The following is a 25,228-nucleotide window of genomic DNA, read 5'->3' as shown; positions in this document are numbered from 1 at the left end:
AATTACCATAAATTTTATACCAAAAAAACATTATTTGCCTATATAAAGAAGATTATTTATCTCAGACCCTATTACCTGATGCATCATTTTGGCTTTCAACAACGAAAACCATAAAGCATGCTGAAAGGCAAGAAGGAACACAGTCTTAAGAGACAAAGCTAACCTCTAGACTAGACTGAGATACAAAATGTGGATATCGTTAGACAGGAAATTTAGAATAACTGTGACATGTTAAGAAATATAATGGAAAAATTAGACAAAATCCAAGAACATATATGAATAATGTAAACAGAAAGATAGAAACTGTAAGAAAAGGCCGAGTTTGGTGGCTTAAATCTGTAATCCCAGCACTTTGGGAGGTTGGAGCAGGTGGACCACCTGGGGTCAGGAGTTCGAGACCAGCCTGTCCAACATGGGAAAACCCCATCTCTATTAAAAATACAAAAATTTGTGGGCGTGGTGATGCATCACTGTAATCCCAGCTGCTTGGGAGGCTGATGCAGGAGAATCATTTGAACCCAGGAAGCACTGGTTACAGTGAGTCTAGACTGCACCACTGTACTCTAGCCTGGGTGACACAGCAAGACTCCAGCTCAAAAAATATATAAGTAAATAAATAAAGATAAAGAAACTATAAGAAATGATTAAAATGTCACATAAATATAAATACTGTAAAAGAAATAAAGAATGCTTTCCATGGGCTCATCATTAGAGTTGACATGGCTAAGCAAAGAATCAGTGACTTTGAAGATATTTCAATGGAAACTTCTCAAACTGAAATGTAAAGAGATAAAAAGAATGAAAAATACAGAATACTCAAGAACTGCGGATAATTTCAAAGTATATAAAATATGCATAGTTGAGGAAGAAAGAGAGAATGGAGCAGAAAAGATATTTGGAGTAATACTGGCTGAGAATTGTCTAAAATTAATGGCAGACGTCAAACCACAGATCTAAGAAGCTTAGAATACATCAAGCAGGATAAATGCTAAAGTTAAAAATTTTTTCACAGCAAAGGAAAAGATCAATAAAGTGAAGAGGCAATCTTCAGAATGAAGAAAATATTTGCAAACTATCAACCTGACAAAAGATAAATAGCAAAAATACATAAGAAGCTCAGACAACTCAATACCATAAAAACTCAAATAATCCAATTTTTAAAAACAGACTAAAGACCTAAATAGATGTTTCTCAAAAAAAGACATACAAATAGTTAACAGGAATATAATGCTCAACATCACTAATCGTCAGAGAAATGCAAATCAAAATCACATTATCATCACACCCCAATTTAAATGACTATTATCAAAAAGGTAAATAATAACAGAGGCTAGTGAGGAGCTAGAGAAAGGTAAATGTTCAGATAGTGTTTGAGAATGTAAAATAATACAGGCACTGTGCAAAGCAGTATTTAGGTTCCTCAATAAACTAAAAATAGAACTACCAAAGGATCCAGCAATCCCACTGCTGGGTATACATCCAAACACAAGAAATCAGTATATTAAAGAGGCAGGTGCATTTGCATGTTTATTGCAGCATTATTCACAATAGCCAAGATATGGGAATCTAAACGTTTAACAATGGAGGAATGAATACAGAAAACTAGGTATACATACTGAATGAAATATTATTTAGCCATAAAAAAGAATAAAATCCTGTCATTTGTACCTATGTGGATGGAGGTGGAGACCATTATGTTAAAAAAAAAATAAGCTAGACACAGAATGACAAATAGCACATGTTGATACTCATGTGGGAACAAAAAAAAAAAAAAAAAAAAGGATATAAGGGAGATAGAATGTAAGTAAAATGATGGTTACCAGAGGCTGGGAAGGGTAGTGAGGAAAGAGGGATAAAGTAGGGTTGGTTGAGGGACATAGGGATGGTTTAACATATGCAGGTCAATAAATGTGATACAATATATAAACAGAAGTACAACACAAAAATCATATGATCATCTCAATAGATGCAGAAAAAGCATTTCACAAAATCTAGCAATCTTTTATTATTAAAACCCTCAGCAAAACTGGCATAAAAGAGACATAACAATGTAAAACATTGTCATAGATGTAAAGCATCTATGACAAACCCACAGCCATCATTATACTGAAGTTAAAAACATTCCCCCTGAGAACTGGAAGAAAGCAAGGATGCTCACTTTTACCACTTCTATTTAACAGAGTACTGGAAGTCCTAACCAGAGTAATCAGACAAGAGAAAGCAATAAAGGGCATCCAAGTCATTAAAGTGGAAGTCAAACTCTCACTGTTTGCTGATGATATGATTGTATACCTAGAAAACACTAAAGACTCATCCAAAAAGCTCCTAAAACTGATAAATGAATTCAGTAATATTCCAGGATACAAAATTAATGTATGCAAATCAGTAACTCTGCTATCCATGAATAGCAACCAAGCTGAGAATCAAATCAAGAACTCAACTCCTTTTACAATAGCTGCAAAAGATAAATAAATAAAGTACTTAAGAATATACTTAACCAAGAAGGTGAAAGACCACTACAAGGAAAACTAGCAAACACTGCTGAGAGAAATTATAGATGACACAAACAAATGGAAATACATCCCAGGATCATGGATGGACAGAATCAATATTGTGAAAAAGACCATACTGCCAAAAAGCAATCTAAAATTCTATGTCATCCCCACCAAAATACTACCATTGTTCTTAAGAGAACTAGAAAAAAAATCCTAAAATTCATATGAAACCAAAAAAAAGTTCATCACTAAGCAAAAAAAAAAAAAAAATCTGGAGGCATCACAATACCCAATTTCAAACTATACTCTAAGGCCACAGTTACTAAAGCAGCATGGCACTGGTATATAAAGAAGCACACAGAGCAATGGTTCAAAATAGAGAACCCAGAAATAAACCTAAATACTTACATCCAACTGATCTTTAACAAATCAAATAAAAACATAAAGTGGGGGAAAGATATCCTATTCAACAAATGGTGCTAATTGGCAAGCCACATGTAAAAGAATGAAACTGGATTGTCATCTCTCATCTTACACAAAAATCAACTCAAGATGGATCAAAGACTTAAATCTAAGACCTGAAACCATAAAGATTCAAGAAGAAAACATCAGAAAAACCCTTCCAGACACTGGCTTAGGCAAAGACTTCATGACCAATAACCCAAAAGCAAATGCAACAAAAACAAAGATAAATAAATGGAACTTAATTAAACTAAAAGGCTTTTGCACAGCAAAAGAAATAATCAGGAGGGTTAACAGGCAAACCATAGAGTGGTAGAAAATCTTCACAATCTATACATTCAACAAAGTATTAATATTCAGACTCTACAAGGAACTCAGACAAGTCAGGAAGAACAAAACGAACAATCCCATCAAAAAGTGAGCTAAGGACATGAATAGACAATTCTCAAAAGAAGACATACAAATGGCCAAGAAACATGCAAAAAAATGCTTCACATCACTAATTTTCAGGGAAATGCAAATCAAACCCACTAATTATCAGGGAAATGCAAATCAAAACCACAATAACACCTCATTACTGCAAGAATGGCCATAATCAAAAAAAAAAAAAACAAAAAAAAAACAGATATTGGCATGGACGTGGTGAAAAGGAACACTTTTACACAGTTAGTGGGAATGTAAGCCAGTACAACCACTATGGAAAACAGTGTGAAGAACTGAAAGTAGATCTACCATCTGACCCAGCAATCCTACTACTGGGTATCTATCCAAAGAAAAAGAAGTCGATTTATGAAAAAGATACTTGCACATGCATGTTTATTTCACCACAATTTGCAAATCCAAAAATAATGCAACCAGTCCAAATGCCTGTTAGTCAATGAGTGGATAAACAAAATGTGGTTTATCTATACCATAGAATACTACTCAGCCATAAAAAGGAAGAAAATAATGGCATTCACAGTAACCTGAAGGGAATTACGGGCTATTATTCTAAGTGAAGTAACTCAGGAATGGAAAACCAAACATCATATGTTCTCACCCATAAGTGGGAGCTAAGCTTTGAGGATGTAAAGGCAGGTAAAAGATACAATGGACTTATGACACTCAGGGGAAAGGGTGGAAAGAGGGGTGAGGGTTAAAAGACTTGACATTGGTTGCAGTGTACACTGCTCAGATGATAGGTGCACCATAATCTCAGAAACCACCACTAAAGAATTTATTCATGTAACTAAAGACCACCTGTTCCCCAAAAACCTACTGAAATAATTAAAATTAACATTCAAAAAGAAGGGTTAATTAATGGGTACAAAAATACAGATAGACAGAAAGAATAAAATCTAGTGTTCAATAGCACAATAGATAACAATAATTCATCTTTCAAAATAACTAGAGGAGTGAATTTGGGATGATCTAAACATAAATAAATGATAAATAGTTGAGGTGATATCCCAGTTACCCCGATTTGATCATTACACATTGTATGCGTGAATTAAAATATCACATGTGCCTATAAAAATGTACTACCATTATGTATCCATAAAAATTAAAACTTAATTTTAAAATTGACACCTATGCATATAATATTCAAACTGCAAATAACTAAAAACCAAAAGAAAATATTGAGGGAAGTTAAAAGATTTAAACCTACAAGAACCAAGGGTAAGAATTATAGTGAACTTCTCTTTAGAAACCATGTAAGCAAGAGGGTGTAGTGAAATATTTTAAATGTAAGAAAAAATATTCCAACAAACAGCAATTGTGTATCCAACAACATTATCTCTCAAAAATGTGTTTGAAAGACCAGATAACCCAAACAGACACTGGCAAAACTCTCTTCTGTGATACTGGATTAAAATCAGTTTGGGAGGAAAATAAAGGTAAAAAAGAGTAGACAAATGAAATAATTATCCTAAGCCAGGCGGGGTGGCTCATGCCTGTAATCCCAGCACTTTGGGAGGCTGAGGCAGGCAGATCACCTGAGGTCAGGAGTTCAGGAGCAGCCTGGCTAACATGATGAAATCCTGTCTCAACTAAAAATATAAAAATTAGCCAGGTATGGTGGCAGACGCCTGTAATCCCAGCTACTCGGGAAGCTGAGGCACGAGAATCACGCGAATGCAGGAGGCAGAGATTACAGTGAACCAAGATCTGGCCACTGTACTCCAGCCTGGGCAACAGAGTGAGACTGTCAGAAAAGGAAAGGAAAGAGAAAGAAACAGGGAAAGGGAAAGGATTACCCTAATGAAAAACTAAAACTATTCTCATTGCTGGAAAAAAAATTTACCCTCCTCTGAAAGGATTACTCAATGTTCATCATGAAATTTTATGTCTTTAATCGTCAGAGGTTGGGCTAGGGCGGTGCATTTATGGGAAACCCATGATAAGCCTAAATAGTGGCAGAATCTCATTGGAGAATAGAAGCCTAATTGTAGTCGATTACTCTGGGAACAAAAACAAGATTTTTAAAAAGCCAGGGATAGGGGGAGGGAGGGTTTTCTTCTACATAGTTCGAATTAAAAAAAAAAAAAAAACACTACATGGTCTTTGTGGAAAGTAGCTGGACTATACTACAAAATGATATGCAGATGCCAATGTCTGTAAAAACTGGCACCATGATATCTCAGATATTATTGTGTCCACACAACTGAATGGATCCATAATTATTGAACTATGATCTCAAGTCATTACCGCAGGTAGTTGAAATGTGTGGTTCACTGGGAAGATCATTCTGGTTGAGAAGGAATAGAGAATGATGATGTAATTGTAAATGATGTATAATGTGTCAAAATTAATCTTTTGCTAAAAGTATACTGTGTAACAGAGGAGTTTTGAGTTTATTGATATAGTCAAATAAAAAATACAGTTTTGTAGATGATGACTCTAGAATGAAAAGCACAGAAATATAATTTAGAGTGTCTAAGGAAACAATGCTGGACAGTAAAGTACTAAAACCAGATTTTTTTTCTTCCAGTAATTGTTGCAAAAGAGAAAAATATCTTAGTACGTACTTGGCTTAATTCCAAATACAGTGTAGACAGGTGGAGGTTTACAGCTAAGAAGCATGGGGTTACTGGACAGAAAAATATTAAGAGGAAGCATCAGGAGTGACGGGGATTCTTGCTAATCCGATGTGCCAGGATCCTTACTGACGGCAGGCCAGAGTGATCAAATACGAAGGGTGGTGGCTGAAGAATTGGATCAGATTCTGAAGAAGATTAGCCATCGGAGGGTGCAGAACTCTCTCTGAACTGACTTAGCAAGATTCTTGTTACAACTGGGCAATGTAGGCTTGACAATTCTGAACACTAAGGTAGAGGCCTAGAGGGTGAGAAGAGTCTGACTAGCATTCAGCCCAGGAAAGAGTCTTTCTCAGGATCCCTGTTGAGGGGAACTTTGTTGAAGGAAACATGGGCAACTAAAAGGTTTGGGCCTTAGAAAAACTACATGTGTACTTAAATATTTACATCAATACATACTAAAAGCTTTGGATAATTGGAAAATGAAAGAAAAATAACAATTGAGTTGGAATTCTTACCATTAGAGAATTCAAATATTGGTATTTGATGGAATGCTTATAAGATTATGCTTTTGCACAAAATGTTTCAGAAAATTTTGTAAACTATAAAAATACACTTGAGAAATGTGTAGCAAGGAGATATTGACAAGAGTTTACCCAGGGAAAAATGAAGAAGAGGACTGTCAGGCATGGTAGCTCACACCTGTAATTCCAGCACTTTGGAAGGTCAAGGCAGAAGATATTTTGAGGCCAGGAGTTTGAGACCCACCTGGGCAACATAGCCAGACCCCATTTTAAAATAATTTTTTTAAACATTAGCCAGGAGTTGTGATACATGCCTGTAATTGTTGATAATCAGGGGGCTAAGCCTGGAGGATTGCTTGGGCCCAGGATTTTAAGGCTGCAGTGAGCCTCGATTCTGACCCTGTACTTCAGCCTGGGCAACAGAGGCGCTGTCTCAAAATGAAAACATTAAACATTAAAAATATTAAAACAAAGAAAAAGCAACAGGACTTCAATGCTTTCTCTCCCTTTACTGAAAGACGCCTGGGTAAGGAAGATGACTCACTCAGATTCCCTTGTAAAAACACCTCTGTAACATGTGACAGCAGTGAGAGGCCTCCAGACAAACACGCTGCTGGTATTTACAAGCATGAGAATCCTCCTCTCTCTAATGGTTAAAGAATATATCTAATCTTGAGTCCTGGTCCTTTGATAAATGTCACATGAACTATGTAATTACACAGGGAAGATGTTTCATGACCAAAACAGCTCCCTTTTTTGTGAGTGATGTTCAATGTACACTATCTAGAAACCTCACGTGACACCTGAACCAAGCCATGCTGATGTATGAACATGGAGCTGAGGAGCTCTGTTATGAGCCCATACATCTCCATGATCTCTGTCCGTATCTCACACTGCCTGTGTCCTTTCAATATTGCCAAATCTTGATATTCTGTGAGATCTCTTTCTTGTAAACTGATTTGACACTCTGATGCTCAGTGTTATGCGTGGAAGCTTAGCGATCTTCTTCACATACTATGCATTCTACTGAGATAAGAAAGGCCCTAGAGTAAAGACTATGCCAGACCAATTTTTCAAAAAAGGCCTACAAAATCTAGTTAAAAGGTGCTATTTCTTAAAGAATTTAAAAGATTCTTATGATTACAACAATCATCCCTTTTAGTCTTTTTAGCCATGTACTTTGCATTCAGATGGTGAGGTTAGATAACATTTTAAAAAATTCATTTCCCTTGTATATGTTTTATTTCTACTTATTTAATAAAATAGTATGGAGAAATAATGACACCATCCCATTCTACCTGAAAATCTGTAGAAGGTATTTTATAGCAGCTTTCTTTCTTCTAGACTTGCTCAGCATAAAACATTGTATTTTTAAGCACCTTGAGGCTTTCAACAGCTCTACATCCTTCAGGAGGAAGAAGAGGCACATTTAGCCTAATGCTATTGATTCACTTAAAGCAAGAGAGCAGTGAATCTTAACTTACTTTATGCCATGGCATATATCCCTGCATTATATTGATACCCTTATGCCAAAGACACAATCCCTACGTCCCCCTGGCTCCTAGACAAAAGGCTCTACAAACACTTTTATCTACTCAGCAGCTGCTTCCCATTTGATATTGCGAACCTCTGGAGTTTATACATGCTGCCACGCTTCTTTCTGCAGCATAACAAACAGAACTGAAGTGCCTCAAAAGGCTCTGAGAACAGAACTGGAGAACAAGGCATATGCAGCTGTCTGAAAACAAAGGGATGATGACAGCTTTGAAAGGGACAATTAATGATCTCCCACTGCCACGTTAATATTAATCAGCCCGCTTGCCTAAATAATTCTTAATTTAAAGATGATGCCCCACACCTCTTATATTATTTGTCTCCATGGTCCCTATAACTGGAAACATACATTCTTCTCTTTATTATGAGATATTCTTGATTTTAAGTGATTTATTCTTGGTTTTAACATTTATGAAGGTACCTTAGACAGATACAAAACAACCACAAAAAATGCAGTAGCAACAATTACAATAGATGTGGTACTTTCTAGATTTTAATACTGTAAGTAATCGCCTTTATTTCTCTAGTATCTACACACACCCTACACCTTTTATTTATTTATTTATTTATTTATTTATTTATTTCAGAAATTCATTCACAAGGACTCAGATCTCAGTCACAGTTTTTGAGCTGGTTGGGCCATGCCTCTCTGGGATGTTACAGACACAAGCTAATTCCTCACCCACACCAATTTTGCTAACATCTGAGGTAGACCAAGACTGGCAAAGACCAAGTTTCTGAACTACTGTGGATTATTTTCTCAAGTACATTTATATCACCAAAAAAATTTAGCTGAGTATTTCTTAGTCCAGTCAGATTCAACTTTAATTTCACATATATTACCCATTTGAAGACTCTAAACATTTCTCGGATATTTAATGCTTTTTATGTGAATGGATGAGATTTCTCTGAGAAACATTTTACTATTTTCTCTATTTTTATATTTCTGTGTCTGAATTATTTTGTATCCCATTCCTCTTTTGTAGCAAAATTCTTGTGGTTAACTGTCTTAAATCTGGGAATAGATTATTGTCTACCTTTTTTTGGTCATCTAGACTATTTAGTTAACTGATCACAGAACAAATATATTTTTAGCAAATTGACCTGGAACAAGACTTTTGATGTTATTACAAAGGACATAGATTACATTTTCAAACAGTCAGGTAAGAGGGAAAAGAAATTATATTCTGTGGATATTGCTATTTCTACTACTTCTGAAAATAAAGCATTTATAAGTTTTAAAATTTTTTTTACTATAATACACATACCATAAAATACCCCATTTGTAAATGTGGAATTAAGTGTTTCAGTATATTTACAAGTTGTGGAACATTACCACCATCTAATTCTTGAACAGTTTTCTCATTCCAGAAAGAAACCCTATACTCATTAGTGTCCCTGTGTTTAACTCCTCCACTAACTCTGAAAAACCACTAATCTACTTTCTATCTGTACCAATTTGCTATTCTGTACTTTCCAAATAAAGAGAATCCTGCAACATGTGGCCTTTTGTAACTGGCTTTTATTAGAATGTTTTGTAAGGTTAATCCATTTTGTTAGTAAGTATGAATACTTTATTTTGTATAGCTGAGTAATATACCATTGTATAAATATACCACATTTTCATTCATTATTTGCTTGGTGGCCATTTGGATGACTTTTGCTATGAATAGTGCTGCTATGAATATTTGTGTATATCTTTTTGTTGAACACCCATTTTCAATTCATTTGAGCATATACCTAGAAGTGGAATTTCTGGGTCATGTGATCACTCTATGTATAATCATGTACCACATAATGCCATATTGATCAGTGATAGACCTCACATACAACAGTGGATCCATAAGATAACAATGGAGCTGAAAAATTCCTGTTGCCTAGTGACATTGTATTTCAGTGCATTACTTACATATTTGTAGTGATGCTGGTGCAAACAAGCCAACTGCCAGGAGTATAACGCATTGCTTAACAACATGAATACATTCTAAGAAATGTGTCCTTAAGCAACTTTGTTGTTTTGCAAACATTAGAGGGAATTTACAAACCTAGCAGGTATGCCTATTACACACATAGATATAGAGCCTATTGCTCCCTGGCTACCTGTATGGAATGTTACACTACTGAACACTATGGGCAATTGTAATATAATGGTAAGTATTTATAAATTCAAACATAGAAAAGTACAGTAAAAATATGATTAAAAAGACAAAATGTGGTATATCTATATAGGGAAATTACCATAAATGGAGCTTGCAGGACTGGAAATTGCTCTAGGTGATTCAGTGAGGATGAGAGAATGTGAAAGCCTAGGACATTACTGTAACTACCACAGACTTTGTAAACACTGCATACAGAGGCTACACTAAATTTCTGAAAATATTTCTCTTTCTTCAATAACAAGTAAACCTTAGCTATAATGTATTTAAGAAATTTTAAATTTTTTAAACTTTTTGACTCTTGTAATAACTCTTAGCTTAGAACACAAACACACTGAGCAGCTGTATAATTTTTTTTTCTTTTTAATCTTATTTTGTAAGCATTTTTTCTATTATAAGTTTTTTTTTTCTTTCTAAACTTTCTTGTCAAAAACTAAGACACAGACACACACATTAGCTTAGGACTGCACAGGGTCAGGATCGTCAGTATAACCCTCTTCCACCTCTACATCTTGTCGCACTGGAAGGTCTTCATAAAGGGGCAACAACACATGCAGCTGTCATCTCCTGTGTAAACAATGACTTCTTCTGGAATTCCTCCTGAAGGACCTGTCTGAGGCTCTTTTGTAGTTATGCCTCTTTAAGAAAAGAATAACTATACTCTAAAATAAGAATAAAAAGTATAGTGTAGTAAATACTAGGTGATAGAAATTTTACAGCTCAATTATAATCTTATGGGACTACCCTAGCATATGCAGTCCTTTGTCGAAAGAAACATGGTTATGTGGTACATGATATACAGCACATACAGTTATATATGGTACATACAATGTTAATATTTGATAATGTTAATAAACAAATGTTACTAGTTTATGTACTATCTATACTTCATATCATTATTTTGGAGTGTACTCTTTATCGAGAAAAAAAAATGTTAACTGCAAAACAGGCCCAGGCAGGTCCTTCGGCAGATATTCCAGAAGAAGGCATTGTTATCCTAGAAGATGACTGTTTCATGCATCTAATTGCCCCAGAAGACCTTCTAGTGGGACAAGATATGGAAGTAGAAGACAGTGATATTTATGACCCTGACCCTGTATACACTTAGGCTAATGTGTATGTTCATGCCTCAGTTTTTAACAAGAAAGTTTAAAAGTAAAAATAAAACAACTTTAAAACAGAACAAAGCTAATAAAATAAGGATATAAAGAAAGAAAATACTTTTGCACTGCTGTACAATGTGTTTTAAGCTAAATGTTACTACAAAAGAATCAAAAGCTTAAAACAATTAAAAATTTACGAAGCAAAAATATTATAATACGTTAAAGTTAACTTACTGAAGAAAGAAAACTATTGGCCGGGCATGGTGGCTCATGCCTGTAATCCTAGCACTTTGGGAAGGATTGGAGGCGGATGGATCACCTGAGGTCTGGAGTTCGAGCCTAGCCTGGTTAACATGGTAAAACCCCATCTCTACTAAAAATACAAAACATTAGCCAGCATGGTGGCATGCATCTGTAATCCCAGCTCCTCAGGAGGCTGAGGCAGGAAAATTACTTGAACCTGGGAGGCAGAGGTTGCAGTGAGCTGAGATTGTGCCATTGCACTCCAGCCTCGGTGACAGAGTGAGACTCTGTTTAAAAAAAAAAAAAAATATATATATATATATATATATATATATATATGGATTTAGTATAGCCTAAGTGTACCATGTGTATAGTCTACAGTAACATACAATAATGTCCTAGGCTGTCACATTCACTAACCACTTACTCACTCAGAGCTACTTCCAATTTTTCAAGCTCTATTCACAATAAGTGCCCTATATTGGTGTTCAATTTTTAACTTTCATATTGTATTTTTATTATGTCTTTTCTATGCTTAGATATGCTTATACAAATGCATACAATTGTGTTACAATTACTTACAGAATTGAATACAATAATATGACATGCAGGTGTGTAGCCCATGAGCAATAGTCTATACCATACGGCCTAGGTGTGTAGTATTCTACATCTTCCAGGTTTGTGTAAGCATGCTCTATGATGTTTGCATAGTTACAAAATTGCCTAACAATGCATTTCTCTGAAGCATCCCATCATTAAGCAACATAAAACTGTATAACTCTTTGAGGAACTTCTAAACTATTTCCCACAGTGAATGTACCAGTGAATGTACCACTGTTTATTCCACTAGCAATAAACTGTGGTTACAATTTTTCACATTTTCCTCAACACTCATTTTTCATTAAAAAAAAAAATAGCCATTGTAGTGGATGAAAAGTGGTGGCACCTTGTCCTAATTTCCATTTCCCTAATAACTAATGATGTTGACCAACTTTTTGTGTGCTTTTTGGTCATTTATCTTCTTTGTATAAATTTATAATAGATTACTTGCCTCATTTTTTAAATGGGGTTGTCATTCTGTTAAGAGGCATTTCTATAACCTGGCTAGTAGATCCTTATAGGTTATGTCATTAGCAAATATTTGCTCTCATTCTGAGGACTGTCTTTTCATTTTCTTGGTAGTGTTCTTTAATGTACAAAAGTTTTTCACTTTTTTCAATTACAATTTACCTATATTTTCTTTAGTTCCCTGTGATTTTAGTGTCAAATCTAAGAAACTTTGCGTAATCCAAACACAAAGATCTATTCCATGCCTATGTTTTCCTCTAAGATATTTATAGTTTTAGCTCCTTCAGTTAGGTCTTTGATTCATGGTATGGTTTAAATGTTTCAGTGCCCTCCAAAATTCAAGTTGAAACATAATCCACACTTGCGACAGTGTTTTGGGTGGTGGGACCTAATGAGCGGTGTATAGATCAAGAGGGATCTGCCCTTATGAATGGGTCAATACCACTATAAAAGGGCTTGTGGAAGTGACTTCTCTCTCTTCCTTTTCTCTGCCATGAGAGGAACAGTATCTCTCCCCTCTGGAGGGTCCAACATTCAAGGCACCATCTTGGAAGCAGAGAGCAGGCCCTTATCAGATACCATAGGCTAGTTCTTTGATTGTGAACTTCCCAGCCTCCAGAACTGTGAGAAAATTAATTTATTTTCTTTATAAGTTATCTGGAATGTGGTGTTTTGTTATAGCAGCACAAATAGACTAAGACAATAGATTTTCAATTTGTTTTTGCATATGGTGTAAAGTAGCAGTTCAGATTTGTTCTTTGGCATACGGTTATCCCAAGGCCACTTGCTAAAAATACTATTCTCTCCCCATTGAGTAGTACTGACATCCTTATCAAAAATCAATTGATCATAGATGGGCTTAATTTTATACCTTCGTTTATAATACATTGACCTATATATCAATTCCATTATTCCATGACCACACTCTTGGTTACTATAGTTGTACAGTGAAATTTAAAATTAGCAATTCTGAGTCTTTCAATTTTGTTCTCCTTTCTCAAGTTAGTTTTTGCTGTCCTTGGACAATGTTTATGGGTCAAAATTTTTGATTTCTTTGTACATCTCATAATTTTGTTGAAAACTGGACATTTTAAATAAAGTACTGTGGCAACTCCGCAAATCCAATTCTAGCCCCAGGTTGGGTGCGGTGGCTCATGCCCATAATCCCAGCACTTTGGGAGTCCAAGGCAGGTGAATCACCTAAAGTCAGGAGTTCCAGCCCTGACTGACCAACATGGTAAAAACCTGTTTCTACGAAGCTTACAGAAATGAATCAGGCATGGTGCTGGGTGCTGTAATCCCAGCTACTTGGGAGGCTGAGGCAGGAGAATCGCATGAACCCAGGAGGTGGGGTTTGCAGTGAGCCAAGATTGCATTATTGCACTCTGGCCTGGGTAACAGAGCGAGACTCTGTCTCAAAAAAATAAAAAAAAAAAGAATTCTACTCCCATCCCAAGGTTTGTGTTGCTGCTTACAACTGTAATATTTGTCAAATGTAGCCACTAAAGTTTGTAATCAGCTACCTCAGCATTCAGTTAATTGGACAGATATTTCCTTAAGTGTCCAGAGACGGTAAATCTCCAAGTCTTTGCCAGGGGACCCGTGAGGACGTTTGAATATGCTTTCCATGTTCAGCCAGGTAATTGGCTACTCCTTTTTAGCTACTACTTTCTGCTTTTTAAAGAATCTCCAAATCAGCCTCAAGTAATACTTTGGTAACTTCTCAGGCATTTCCTAAGCAGGTGTACAGTCCTATACATGAGCATGGCCTTCTAGATTCTGAAGAATGTTGGAGCTTTCCAAAGCCCCTTTGGACATCTCATCCAATGGCTTTCCTTTTAAGCATTTTGATCAGTCTATTGTTTGCTCCTACTATTAATAGTATTCACTGTCTCAGACAATCTTAATGGAAAAACATTCTACAAATGTGCCACAGAGGAAAGCTTTTAACATTGAGTGAATTTGAACATTGGGTAAATATAAGTCAATTAATGGCAGTCTTTTCATGCAGAGTTGTCCAGTGAACCACCAGACAGGCCAAGAAAGAATCCTTTCTCATAATAAGGCTTTCAGAGAGTTCCAAACGGGCTCTGCTTCCTCCAGTACTGAAAAGACAGCCTGTTATTTTCCAAGACTTGTGGGTGGCTAAGGATCAGGGGGCTGGACCAGATAAAACACAACAAAACTCTGTTTTTGCCGAAATTCACCCCGTTTACTTGACTCAATGATGCCCAGATTGCTATAAGCTATTAATTAATTTCAGGAATTCTCTAAAAGTTGATTCTGACTATTTTTGTCAGTTTTTTGGTTGTTATTTTGTAAAGGAGTAAAGTTTTGAGGTCTATATTCTGCCATTTTCACTGATGCTAGATTCTATAATATTTTATTTATTAAAATGATTGTGATCCTTGAAGTGAAATATTCATCTCTCAGAGACCAATTTGAAGAGGGTCAAAGTTTGTAAATGTGGAAGATGTATAATTAAAAATGAATGTTTTGGGGTAGTTTTATTCAAAATAAATTTTAAAATCTAAAGATTTATCTTTGAACTGTCATCTAAAAAGATCATCTATATTCAGATTGAATTTGGATGATATATCAACAACTCTCGGTGATATGCTACATAGGGTACTTATTTAGAAACAAATATTTCATCAAAGCCAGCATGGAGTTTTTTTAGAGAGGTACAATAAAGTTACATGATCTCCATAGAGGACTCAGAACCATTTAAGGGTAATTTTGTCTGACACTTTCTCTGTCAAGTTATTATCTATGCCAGATGACTGAAATATTTTAAATCCATATGGCCCTCTGATTTTTTTCAAGTTCTGATTTATTACATGCTGAGTAAATAATCTTTTATGTTAAACCCAATCACACAGAAAGTATAAAAATTACATGCAGAACCAAGGGATTTTCATACTTAAAACTGATGTATTATAATATGTACCGAGAATGCTGTAGAATATCCAATTCAACATTTTTGTCTCTTCCTTTAAGCTTAGGTTCTGGGATCAGTGATGAATAAATAAAGATGACTGACATAGTTGGTACTTTCCGGGAGCTTCTATGTGGAAAGATATAAAATAATGACATTTAAATATAAGTAATTTATTATAGGAATTCACTGAATCCTAGCTGATCTAAGAGGAAGAATTAAGTAAAGTGAAATCAGGAAACACAATATAGGAAGAAGATATTTAAACTAAATCTTGCAAAATGAGTAGAAAAATGTCATCTAAAATAAGCCCCGGGTATTCCAGAAATAGAGAAGGGTACACATATATTAAATATTACTATTTTTAATCCTACATCCATTTTTCTTTTTTCTCCTTAAAAATATGATTTTGACTTTTAGATACTCACCCCATTCCCACATCGTGTTATGAGAATCTGAACTCATATACATCTTCAGAAGTTGGCTGAATTGGTCTAAGGATAATGAAATGAAATGTGACCCAGTTCTGATCAATGAAATGGAAAACAAGGTTTAGTGAGTGAGTTTAGTGTTTTTGTTTTTTCTTTTTTCTTTTTTTTTTTTTTAGTTCTAGGGTAAATGTGCAGATTGTGCAGGTTTGTTACACAGGTATACGCATGCCATGGTGGTTTGTTGCATCCATCCTCTCGTCATCTACATTAGGTGTTTCTCTTAATATTATCCCTCCCAACTCCCCTCACCCCTTGCCATCCCTACCCTAGTTTCCCTACCCCCTAGCAGGCCCCAGTGTGTGATGTTCCCCTCCCTGTGTTCATGTGTTCTAATTGTTCAACACCCACTTATGAGTGAGAACATGCAGTATTTGGTTTTCTGTTTGTGTCAGTTTGCTGAAAATGATAGTTTCCAGCCTCATCCATGTCCCTGCAAAGGACACGAACTCATCCTTTTTTATGGCTGCATACTATTCCATAGTGTATATGTGCCACATTTTCTTTATCCAGTCTATCATCGATGGGCATTTGGGTTGGTTCCCAGTCTTTGTTATTAAAACAGTGCCACAATAAACACATGTGCATGTGTCATTATAACTGAATGTTTTATAATCCTTTGGGTATATTCCCAGTAATGGGATTGCTGGGTCAAATGGTATTTCTAGTTCTATATCCTTGAGAAGTCGCCACACTGTCTTCCACAATGATTGAAGTAATTTACACTCCTGCCAACAATGTAAAAGCGTTCCTAGTTCCCCACATCCTCTCCAGCATCTACTCTCTCCTGATTGGGTTGGGGGGGTGTTCTCATTATTTTTCCCAGGCTGGTCTTGAACTCCTGGGCTCAAGGCATCTTTTGCTTCAGGCTTTCAAAGTGTAGGATTACAGGCATGAGTGACTCTACCAAGTCCTGTGTAGTATGTTTTCTACAAAAGATTTTCAGTTTCTAAGTGAACATAAAAGAAAAAATAATCACATTTGTTTCTCCAGAAATTATTACATTTAGATACAATGCTTGAAATTTATGTAGTATCTTGCTACCCATCTAAAATAAAAGCTAATGCTAAAATTAACCAAATTGAGAATGGAAAAATGCTAGTTCCTTGATGATATCTTTGAGGGCTGAATCAACTAATACTGAAGCCAACCTATCTCTGGACCACCTTTTATGTGATAAAATACATGTTCCTATTGTTTAAGGCAATTTTAAGTATGATTTATGTTAGCTGGGGCCAAAATAATCCTCAATAGTGCAATGAATAAAGACATGTTAGCCTTCACTTTATAGGTCCTGGGTAAAGCAAGTAGAAGGGTAGAGCCCTTGAGGAGAAGTAGTTGAAGAGGGATCAGCATGCAAGAGGCTTGGGCTTGTTCCTATAGAGTTGTGAGCTTATATAAGCCATGCATAATCTTCAAACATTTTAAGTTTCAAATTGAAATAAAAACTAGGCAGAATAACTAATCTCAGGTGGAAGACAGGGGACAAAACAGGAAACACCACAACAATCTGTGCACGAGAAAAGAAAGTCCAAACTTAGCCAGTAGTAGTGAAAAACGATGAAAGGGACATATTTCAGAGACATTGTAAAAGGAGAGTCAATAAGACCTGGGGCCACTTCAACTTCTGGTAAAAGACAAAAACAAATGACACATATGTTAAAGTAAAATTCAGAGACCAAGTTAAACTAGAAAACTGCAGCTTCAAATAATTAGAAAGTATTTAACAGGTTTTAAAAAGATATCTTTCATGGTCCAAATCCTGAGTGGCTTAATTTGTATTTCTTAGTCATGTTGAGCCCAAGTATTTACTGAATCCACAACCATTGATTTGTGCAATGGTGGGACCTTATCAATGGGCTGCTAATCATCCCTTACTTCTGGCACTTTAAAACATTTCGTCAAGTTCTGGCTTGCAGTTTCTGATTAGAAGTCCATTCTGGCTCTTTCATTTTGCTCTAATATACATTTTTAAAAATTTTTCTCTAGCTGTCTTCAAGATTCTCACCTTATTCTTGGTTTTAGAAACTTGACTACGGTATCTCTAGGTGAATTTTTTATTTGTTTTTATTCCTGTTGGACTTCTATGGGTCTATTGAATTTGTGGTTTACTTTTTAATAATTTCAGAAAATTTTGAGCAATTACCTCTTTGAATATGTTTTCTGCCCTGTGCTGCTGTATCTTATATTTCTAGGAGTTAAATTACATATCTGTTAGAACACTGAGATGGTTCCATGGGACTTTTTTTTTTTTTTTTTTACTATTTTTTTAAATTATACCTCTTGTCTAATGGCAGCCTTTGACCTCTTCCTCATTAGACAACCAGGTGAGAGAGCCCCCTAATTTCTTACTTTGTCTCTAGTCATTTCTATGACTACCTGGTGGAGGCTCATGGAAAAGCTGTACTAATAACCAGAGTTATAAACAAATAATGTCAATAAAAGATATCTGTCTATTCATCCATTCTGTGAGGGTCTAAATGATATGAGAGGCTAGGAGTGGTGGCTCACACCTGTAATCCCAGCACTTTGGGAAGCTGGGGCAGGAAGATATGTGTTTTGTTTTGTATACTCTCTAGTAACCTATTTTAAAGTTCACTGATCTTTCAGCCCCTAGTATGCTCATGAAGTTACAAGAGGAAATTTTCTTGTTCAATATTGTGTTTTCTTTTTTACCATTTACATTTAAATGTTTTTATGGTTTTCTTTTTTTCTGATGAAATTTCTATAGTTCATATGTATTGTCTACTTTTTCTACTAGAATATTTAGCATATTAATTACAATTATTTTTAAAATGCTGCCTCATAGTTCCAAAATCTGGGTCTGTTCATGCTGGGTCTATTGACTACTTTTCTTTCAAAAATGGGTTATTTTCTCCTGTTTTTTGTTTTCCTGGAATTTTTTAATGCACATCAAACAGCATGTGCAGAAAAATAGAACAGTAGGGATTGAGGTATGTAGTGTATTTGCCCAAAATTGCGCAAGCCTGTTCTGTCAGGACATCATCTGGAGTGTTGAGCTAAGTCTCATGAATATTTGACTTTAGTTTTTTGTTGCCGTTGCTATATTTAACTTTGATGAGCCAATATCCAATTTCCTCAAGTGACTGGTTGCAGCTACCTTATGCTTAGTGTGGGACCTGGAGTGCCCATGGATGTTTTTCTCAGTATCTTTGCTCCACACTCAGATTTCCACAGTCCCTGGATATCTGTATCTCAGAGAGAAACTCTGCTCATGCTTTTACCTCTCCCACAGGAGTAGACTGCTATTCCTTGTTAATCCATGCTCAAGTTTGTGTAGAGCTTTCTGAGTATTCTGACTCCTGCCCTCCTACAGCAACCAAACTTCCTCATATCTACAGCAGATCTTCAGAATAAGAGAGATTTCTTCCCCTCTTGCAGGAACAACAGACACCTGCTTGTTACTGGTGTGAGATCCTGAGCCCAAGAGGATTTTGTGCTCCCTCCTAGGGGCAGAAACAGGCACCTTTTGTGTCTAACTCTCAGTTCCTAGGGATGGGAAGCAGTGTTGTTACCTCCTGCCAGAAGTAAATAGATGTTGCTCCTACCCCTCTCCCAGAATTGGTGAAGGTGAGAGAATTTGCTGACTTCCTCCAACAGCTTAAAGATTTTGATTTATGAAAGATTCAATGAAATGAGTGGTGTTTCACACCTGTTGTCTAATGGGCAACAGGCCTTTGATCTCCTTCTCATTAGAACCAGGTGAGAGAGCCCTCTAATTTCTGGTTGTACCTCTAGTCATTTCTAAGAATACCTGGTGGAGGCCAATGGAAAAGCTGGTACTAATTCGCTGAGTTATACACAAATAATGTCAATATAAAGTATCTGTCTATCCATTCTGTGAGGCTAGGAGAGGTGGCTTACACCTGTAATCCCAGCACTTTGGGAGGTCAAGGCAGGAGGACTGCTTGAGGCCAGGAGTTTGAGACCACCCTGGGCAACATAGTGAGACTCTATCTCTACAAAAATAAAAAGTAAGAAATGACCCAAGTATGTTGGTGTGCAGCTGTAGTCCTAGGTACTTGAGACTGAGTTGGTAGGATTGATGAAGCCAGAAGTCAAGGCAGCAGTGAGCTGTGATAGTACCAAGCACTACTGCACTCTAGCTTGGGGGACAGAGTGAGACCCTGTCTCAAAATAAATGAACACATAAATTAATAACGTGTGAATACCTTAATTGAGATCATTTTGTTTCAGAGCATTATTAAGAGCTTAGAAGAATATTATGTGAAATAAATTGATGTAGATTTAGGTGTAGATGTATATAAACAGATAAACTTAAATATAAACAGGTAAATATACATAATAGGTATAATTTTAATAAGTTGTTCATTTTTGTGCTAAATTAGGAAAAAGTTATCATACTGTTTCATCAAGGTGATGTGATTTCACAGTGAGGAGTTAAAATCCATATCAATATGCATTAAGAACACGCTTTCTCTTGTTGAATTAATATGATCAAAAACTCAGCTGAAATGCAGTAATCCCTGTGTCACCTTGTCCCAGCCATCCTTTCATGTCATATCAGATAATTTCTAGCATCATGAGCATCATGCAAAGGACTGAAAGTAGAACATGTACTATCTAGATCGTATATGAGTAATTATTCATTTAAAAAAAAAATACGTGAAACTTTTTGACCAGTATATCTGGTCAAACATTTCTAGGTCCTAAAATTTCTTTCTCAGAAATTTAACATATCTAGGTGGAGACTGTCCAGAAAGTAGATAAACTCTCAAATCTGTAAGATCATACCACTATTTCCTGACAATCTTTTGACAAAATATATTCAGATAAAAGTACATGTGTTTCAACTTCTGTAAGTTTCACATTCCTTATCAGCCTAGTTGATTAAATAGATTCTATGCTCCTACCACATATGTGGCATTCTGCTAAACATTGGTAATAGAGCTTTGAACAAGATAGTAAAATTTCTCTGCCTGTGAATTCTAAGATCTAATGAGTAAGATAATCATTAAATGGATAATCATACAATAATTTAATTATGATAGTCATGAGTGTAGCAAAAGATTAGTACAAAATGATTCTCAGAGCATGCTGTGGTCACATAATAGTAGGGTAGATTCATTGAAGAAGAGAAAGAGAAGATATTTCCTACTCCCTATGGTCTTTCAGAATTAGATAGCAGGAGGCATAGCATAGAGACAGCTATGTCTTCAGTCACTTGGGGAGACTCCTGTTAGCCTACTTTTAATATTTTCCTAGTCAAAGAATTGTTTATGGAGGAATAGATGGAAGCATTTTCCTGGACCCAGGAGGTTTCATAAGTATCATTAAAATTGTCATTTATAAAAATAAAAAATGATTTATTATCCTCTTGGAAATAAGTATTAAAAAAACACCATCTGGCATTCTTCCAGTTTTCCAACAAAGTAGTAAAGTTAAATAAAATGAGTCTCTCAGTTAGTAATTTTGAATAAATCACTGCTCACTGCAGTCCAAATATAAGTGGACTATTTATAAAGCAGCTCAGCTAAAGTACTGATTAAAAGTTTTAAATGAAATGAATCAGAAACAAAAGGCAAAAGGTTGTTTTGTGTTTGTATGTGTATTTTAATATTGAAGCTTTTTAGATTTCTCTCTCTTTCTCTCTCTCTCTCTACACACACACACACACACACACACACACACACACACATCCATTGTCTTAGCTGTATGTGCTCTAAAAAGTTATTAACATAACCATTATTCTATCTTTTAGTACCATGATCCAGGCTATCCAAAACACATGTCAGAGACAAATTAAGGCAAGCAGAGACCCTAAAAGGTATCTCAGTAAACTGTTTCTGCCTTGCTTCACACACTATTGTATCATTTCTCTTGTTCTTTAGTAAAACTGCCAAACTAAGGGCGAAACATTTTACACTTTTAAGACTTCTCCATGTCTACTACGAGAATCAAAGAAAAAATGTTTAGCCATTTCAAATGAGCATACTATGTTGCCATACATTACTTATCTTGTGTACTTTTACCTTTACCTCTAAATTCCTCTTCCCATCTGATTACTTGATAAGTGGTTTAATTAATCCTGGTTAACTTATCCAGGTGGTTCTATAGGCTTCTATAAAACTACATAAATGTGCCACTAGTATGTACTGTCTAGGAATGACAGTCATCATTTATCAAAGTGAATACTAGATCCAGACATTATTTCAGAATTTTTATAAAACATCTTCAATCCTTCACATTACTCTAGGCAACAGATAGCAACTGCCTTTATTGTACAGATGACAAATAGAAATGTTCAAAAAAGCAGAATAACTTACTTTTGGCCACACATTATAGAACAAAGAAGAAAGCCACATGTGAAATCCAAGACTCTCAAAACAAAATCTCAAAAAATGAAAAAGCGTATGAATTGCATGAAACAGTTAGGGTGGGCTTCTATTTTTTAAAAAGCACACAAATCTCTAGTTAGGCCCATTTTTATACAACAGAACTTCTAAAATCTTTCAAAAGTGATTGTTCCAGAAAGAATATAGACTATTAATTTTTAAAAATATGTTCTAAGTGAATAAGTGGTAGAGAATGTAATGTTAAGAATACGAGGGAGGCCACAAACTGGGGGAATATTTTGTTTGTTTGCTTACTTTGATTTAAAATGAAGATAGTGACAACTTTGAATGAGACTGGGAATGCACCAAGAAATAAGACTTGAGTAGCTCAAGCAAGGACCTGCAGCTCCCAGCAAGACCAACTCAGAAGGCGGGTGATTTCTGCATTTCTAACTGAGGTACCTGGTTCATTTCACTGGGACTGATTAGACAGTGGGTGCAGCCCACAGAGGGCAAGCAGAAGCAGGGTAGGGCACCACTTCACTTGGAAAGTATAAGGGTCCAGGACCTTCCTCCCTTAGCAAAGGGAAGCCACAAGGGACTGTGTTATCTGGCCCAAATACTGTGCTTTTCCCATGGTTTTTGCAACCTGCAGACCAGCAGATTCCCTTGTGTGCCTACACTACCAGGGCCCTGGGCTTCAAGCACAAAACTGGGCAGCCACCGAGCTAGCAGCAGGAGTGTTTTTTTGAACCTCAGTGGCACCTGGAACCCCAGTGAGACAGAACTCTTCAGTCCCCTGGAAAGGTGGCTGAAGCCAGGGAGCCAAGTTGTCTAGCTCAGGGGATCACACTCCTATGGAGCCCAGCAAGCTAAGAACCACTGACTTGAAATTCTCACTGCCAGCACAGCAGTCTGAATTTGGCCTGGGATGCTCTAGCTTGGGGATGGGCGCCTGCCATTACTGAGGCTTGAGTAGGTTGTTTGCCCCTCAGTGTTGAGAAAGCCAGGAAGTTTGGAAGGGGTGATTCACTGCACCACAGGAAAGCGTCTGTGGCCAGACTGCCTCTCTAGATTCCTCCTCATTGGGCAGGGCATCCCTGAAAGAAAGGCAGCAGCCCTAGTCAGGGTCTTATAGATAAAACCCCATTTCCCTGGGACAGAGAACCTGGAGGAAGGGGCACCTATGTGCACAGCTTCGGTAGACTTAAACATTCCTGCCTACTGCCTCTGAAAAGAGCAGCAGATCTCCCAGCACAATGCTGGAGCTCTGCTAAGGGGCAGGCTGCCTCCTCAAGTGGGTCCCTGACACCTATGCCTCCTGACTGGGAGACATTTCCCAGGAGAGGTCAGCAGATACCTCATAAAGGAGAGCTCCAGTTGGCATCAGGCAGGTGCCCCTCTGGAACGAAGCTTCCAGAGGAAGGAGCAGGCAGCAATCTTTGCTGTTCCGCAGCCTCCACTGGTGATACCCATGCAAACAGGGTCTGGAGTGGACCTCCAGCAAGGTCCAACAGACCTGCAGAAGAGGGGCCTGACTGATAGAGAGAAAACTAAAAAATAGAAAGCAATAACATCAACATCAACAAAAAGAAGGCCCACACCAAAACCTCATCCAAAGGTCATCAACATCAAAGATCAAAGATACACGAACCCATGAAGACAAGGAAAAACCAGTGCAAAAATGCTGAAAATTTCAAACACCAGAATGTCTCTTTTCCTCCAAATAATTGCAACACTTCTCTAGCAAGAGAACAAAACTGGACAGAGATTGAGTTTGATGAATTCACAGAAGTATGCTTCAGAAAGTGGGTAATAACAAACTCCTCTGAGCTAAAGGAGAATTTTCTAACCCAATGCAAGGAAGCTAAGAACCTTGATTAAACGATACAGGAATTGCTAGCCAGAATAACAAGTTTAGAGAAAAATATAAATGACCTGACGGAGTTGAAAAACAGAGAATGAGAACTTAGTGAATCATACACAAGTATCAATAGCTGAATCAGTCAAGTGGAAGAAATGATATCAGAGATTGAAGAACTTAGTGAAATAAAGCATGAAGACAACATTAGAGAACAAAGAATGAAAAGGAACGAACAAAGCCTCCAAGAAATATGCAACCATGTGAAAAGACCATATCTACGTTTGATTGGTGTACATGAAAGTGACAGGGAGAATGGAACCAAGTTGGAACATACACTTCAGGATATTATCCAGGGGAACTTCCCCAACATACCAAGACAGGCCAACATTCAAATTCAGGAAATACAGAGACCCCCACTAAAATACTCCTCAACAAGAGCAACCCGAAGACACACAATCGTCAGATTCTCCAAGTTTGAAATGAAGGAAAAAATCTTAAGTACAGCCAGAGAGAAAGATCAGGTTACCTATAAAGGGAAGCCCATCAGACTAACAGTGGATCTCTCTGCAGAAGCCCTAAAAGCCAGAGAGAGTGGAGGTGAATACTCAACCTTTTTTTTTTTTTTTTGACAGAGTCTAGTGCTATCACCCAGGCTGGAGTGCAGTGGCATGATCTGGGCTCACTGCAACTTTCACCTCCCAGATTCAAGTGATTCTCTGTCTTCAGCCTCCTGACTAGCTTGTACTACAGGTGCGTGCCACCACACTCAGATAATTTTTTGTATTTTTAGTAGAGATTGGGTTTCATTGTGTTTGCCAGGATGGTCTCGATCTCCTGACCTCGTGATCTGCCCACCTCAGCCTCCAGAAAAACTGGGATTACAGGTGTGAGCCACTGCACCTGGCCTTCAACATTCTTAAAGAAAACAATTTTCAATCCAGAATTTCATATCCAACCAAACTATGCTTCATAATCAAGGAGAAATAAAATTCTTTTCAG

This window comes from Sapajus apella, unplaced genomic scaffold (genome assembly GCF_009761245.1).
Source record: "Sapajus apella isolate SASKATOON/1434 unplaced genomic scaffold, GSC_monkey_1.0 scaffold7, whole genome shotgun sequence".
Lineage (NCBI taxonomy): Eukaryota > Metazoa > Chordata > Mammalia > Primates > Cebidae > Sapajus > Sapajus apella.
The sequence above is the reverse complement of the archived record's forward strand: the minus strand, read 5'-3'. Positions refer to the sequence as shown.